Source organism: Hyperolius riggenbachi, chromosome 1 (assembly GCF_040937935.1).
Source record: "Hyperolius riggenbachi isolate aHypRig1 chromosome 1, aHypRig1.pri, whole genome shotgun sequence".
Taxonomy (NCBI): Eukaryota; Metazoa; Chordata; class Amphibia; order Anura; family Hyperoliidae; genus Hyperolius; species Hyperolius riggenbachi.
In genome coordinates, this window is record NC_090646.1 from 199,868,351 (window position 1) to 199,872,960 (window position 4,610).

Here is a 4,610-nt window from a genome sequence, read left to right on the forward strand (position 1 = left end):
ATATATTAGATAAGTAGGTGCCCCGCAGTGTAGATTAGATAGGTGTCTGCAGTCAGGGGTGCCTCTAGCCATTTTGTCACTCCAGGCGAGAAAACCTGTGCTTCTCTGCCCCTGCTCCTGTCACTTCATGTCCCATCATTATCCTATACTGGACAGTATGACAACTGGCTATTCTGATAATCAGAATAAGTAATCAGTAATCATTAATTTAATGCTGGGCAGCCAGGGTTTCTACTATCCAGGATGCAGAAAATGATAATAAGCAGTAACAGAAGCAGAGGTCCCATTCCCAACATCCACATTAACTTTCTTTGTCCCTGGTAATAGCGGCAGACTGCAAACATCAGGTCACAGTTCATCTCTCCCCTTCCTTCATGGCAGCTGTGTCACTACTCTGACCCTCAGGTTTGCTGTGCGTGTGTGAAGGCTTCCTGCTGCCTCACACACACAACTCTGCGGTCCGTCCATTCACTGCAGACAAAAATTGGAAAAAACGAGAGCCCAATATAGTGTAGTATGTTAGTTGAAGTAGGGTAAAATAAACAGTGAGAAGAGTATACTCACAAACATGAGTTACCACGTAGGCAACCACTGTGTAGGCAGGTGAGGAGATTAGACCTGTCCTCACTCAGGGTTAAGAAGTCGCTCTCTGTAGATCAGAAAAAAGGGAGTAGATCACCCCTCCACCAGGGGTGGACACGATATGGCAATAGGTAAGCAGAGGCACCAGCAGGGTAAAAATGAATAAAAACTTTAAAATTTGCTTGGAGGAAGTGGTGGACTTACCTCCAGAAAGCAGACACGAAAGACTGCCTCACAGAGGCACTATACCTGTTATTGCCAAATTTCTGTTTTTCACTCCTTATTGCCTGATGAAGCGGGCGTTGCCTGCGAAACGCGTTGCATCTTTGGGGTACTATATAATAAATGTGTTTGTTACTATTTAGACAGTCTTTCGTGTCTGCTTTCTGGAGCTAAGTCCGCCAATTCCTCTAAGCAAAATTTCACGCTTTATCCATTTTTACCCTGCTGGTGCCTCTGTTTACCCTGTTGCCATTCACTGCAGACAGTGCGACTGGAAGCTGGAGTCTCTAGGGGATGTGATGGTATGTCAGTCAGTAAATTTGGGGGTAGGGCGCTGTCCCACTGTACACTGAATAGTGAGGGACTGTCTCAAATCTTTCTATGAATGCTTAGCAGATGCATTTATTAGAAAACTTGTGAGAGCAGAAAACTTTTTATCTACATACCCTTCCTTGTCAGTCACTCAGGCTTGGGGTGGAGGGGCAGAGAACAGCTATAAACCAGACACCTTTTTCTTAGGGAGTGTCTATAAATCTGAATTCTAAATGATTCTTTATCAGAGACTTATTAGAAGGCTATTTGTGAAAAGAGCAGAAGGCTATTTCTCTCCAGTCCCTTACAACGGTCTTTCAGGACAGGATTTTTTTTCCCTCTTGGACTAACAGTAATTTATTGCGCCTTTCCCCATCAAATCTCTCCAAGCCGCTGCCTGGGTGGTCTGTACGTTAAGGCGCCTCTGCCTGCAGTATAGATTACATAGGTGCCAGTCTGCAGTATAGATTAGATAGGTGCCAGCCTGCAGTATAGATTAGATAGGTGCCAGCCTGCAGTATAGATTAGATAGGTGCCTGCAGTATAGAATAGATAGGTGCCTGCAGTATAGATGAGATAGGTAGGTGCCCAGCAGTATAGATTAGATAGGTAGGTGCCCAGCAGTATATATTAGATAGGTAGGTGCCCTGCAGTATAGATTAGATAGGTGCCAGCCTGCAGTATAGATTAGATAGGTGCCAGCCTGCAGTATAGATTAGATAGGTGTCTGCAGTATAGATTAGATAGGTGCCTGCAGTATAGATTAGATAGGTGCCTACAGTACAGATTAGTTAGGTAGGTACCCCGCAGTATAGATTCGATAGGTGCCTGCAGTATAGATTAGATAGGTAGGTGCCCCACAGTATAGATTAGATAGGTGCCTGTAGTACAGATTAGATAGGTGCCAGCCTGAAGTATAGATGAGACAGGTAGGTGCCCTGCAGTACAGGTTAGATAGGTAGGTGGCTGCAGTGGTGGGGAGAGCGGTCATAGTAGTTAAAACTCACCTGTCTTCCGCCAATGCTCACAGCTTCCATCTCTTTCCTGTCCCGGCATCTGTGGTATTCTTCCATACCGCTCTGATAAACAGGTAGACAAGAAGAGCTGACCAATCCACTTGGAGACAGGTAGAGCTTGACCAATCCACTGCGGGAGAGTTGACCAATCCAACCAGTCAATTCCCTGTATACTGTTATATACTGGTACAGTACAGCACCAGTAACTGTTCATACATAGCACCAGTATATGATTTTTTAAAAATGTGTATTTGGTGTGCACTGGAAGAGGGGTAGTCTTATACAGCGAGTATATCTCAATTTCTATATTTTAACTGGAAAAGTAGTAGGGGGGGGGGGTCGTCTTATACGTCCAGTCATCTTATACGCCGGAATATACGGTAAATGATAGATCTTGCATAAATAATCCTGAATATGTATTTTAGTTGATTAAATGCATAAAGGAAATGCATACGCTTTCAAAGATAAATGGAACAGTTTATTTAATAGTTACCATATTTTTCGGACCATAAGATGCACCTGACCATAAGACGCACCTAGGTTCAGAGGACAAAAAAACAAGGAAAAACAACTATACTTAACCTGGTGCGTCCATGGTACAGGGTCATCTTGTGCAGCTTTATATAGATTGCACAGGATACAAAGTCATGTAAAAGTAGTATAGGATGTAATCAAGTCTTGCGCTCCATCAAGTGTAAACACACAATCAGGATTCCCACCTGATTAATAGCACACGCTGCAGCTCTGGTTACCGGAGTGAGCGTGATTCAATGTGGAAAAAGAGCGCTCCATAGTGTGTTATCTTCAATAGCTTTAATCATTCGGAACGCAGAAACGCGCAATGACGCTGGAGGCACGTAGGACCCGCCCATCCTTTGCAAGCTAGGAGTCCCATTTACTGGACGCCGCACTGCTGGCCACAGCCCGGGGCAGAGAGACGCACGGGTGGTTGATCGGGGAATCCCTCCCATGTATTCTGAAAGCAATAACTTGTTTTTATCTTATGAGTATAACTTGTATTGAGACAATTAAAAGCTGTTGAAGATAACACACTATGGAGCACTTTTTTTTCACATAGAATCAAAGTAGCATAGAACATGAGTGAAAATGCACAGAGCCATGCTCATCATGATCATATATAGCAGTGAACGCGTGCAGTGTCCAAAAAACAGCAACAAGTTTTTCCCCACATGCCAAAATTGTGATTAGATGGGAACAAGCCCATTAATTTACAGGGGATGTCAGTTCTGATGTGAATTTGAATTTTAAGTGCAACCCCTGCTTAAATCTGACTACAAAACAGATATCTTTTCACATTATAAAGGATAATGTGAGGGGTGGCTGACACTGGTGGAAACTGAGAGACAGAGGTGCTTGGCTCTTCTACTGACCACATATGCTATTGCTCTGCTGTTATTGCCTGATGAAGTGGGATCAAACCTGCGAAACGCGTTGCATTGTTCCCCGGAGTGTGTAAATAAACTTGTTGTGTTTGACAAACACATTGGCAATTTTTGTGTCTGCTTGGAGGAGGTAAGTGCACCACTGCCTCCTCACGTTTTAAACTTTTTATATACTTTTATCCTTTTGGCACCTCTGTATCCATACTACACTGGTGGAAACTGGAATGTCTTTAGAAGGAAGGCAGCATGGAACAACATGCATTTCAGGAGCTGTGACCAGCACATATTCCATCCTATCATCACAGGGCATACTGCTGTTTAATGCACACCCAATACTTGAGGGAGGTGGTATCAGAGCAGGATCATTCATAAGCAGAGCCGGCCTTTGGGGGTGACAAGCAGGCCTCGCGCCTGAAGAGGCCCCGCACCCTCTGCAGTGGTGGGGAGAGTGGGCATAGTAGTTAAAACTCACCTGTCTTCGCCCGACGCTCACAGCTTCCATCTATTTTCTCTCCCAGCATCTGACGTATTGGTAGCAGCGCCCCCTGTGATGACATGACCGCATTTACCAGGGGAACCGCTCGCTCCTGCCTCGTCACAGCAGCAGCGCCGGGCGCGCTGCTGTGATACACGGCGAGCAGAGCGAGAGGGGCACCCGCAGTAGAGAAAGTGGCCGCCGGCTGAAGAGGTAATAGCAGCGGAGGCTGCGGAGGGAGCTGCGGGCGGGCGGACGGGGGATCACTATACTGGCTAAACTGGGCACTATACTTGCTATACTGGACACTTTACTGGCTATACTGGGCAGTTTACTAGCTATACTGGGCATTATACTGGCTATACTGGGCACTATACTGGCTAAACTGGGCACTATACTTGCTATACTTGACACTTTACTGGCTATACTGGGCAGTTTACTAGCTATACTGGGCATTATACTGGCTATACTGGGCACTATACTGGCTAAACTGGGCACTATACTTGCTATACTGGACACTTTACTGGCTATACAGGGCAGTTTACTAGCTATACTGGGCATTATACTAGGCATTATACTGGCTAAACTGGGCACTATACT

At 45.2% G+C, this 4,610-nt stretch overlaps 1 non-coding gene across 1 annotated transcript; it reads right to left on the reverse strand.

Annotated features, from left to right (window-relative positions):
* Positions 1 to 3,758: 3,758 nt before the first annotated feature.
* Positions 3,759 to 3,846, reverse strand: LOC137532936 (small nucleolar RNA U83B). The gene has a single exon (XR_011024078.1). It is a non-coding gene; the product is annotated as a small nucleolar RNA U83B (small nucleolar RNA).
* Between the last annotated feature and the right edge of the window lie 764 nt (positions 3,847 to 4,610).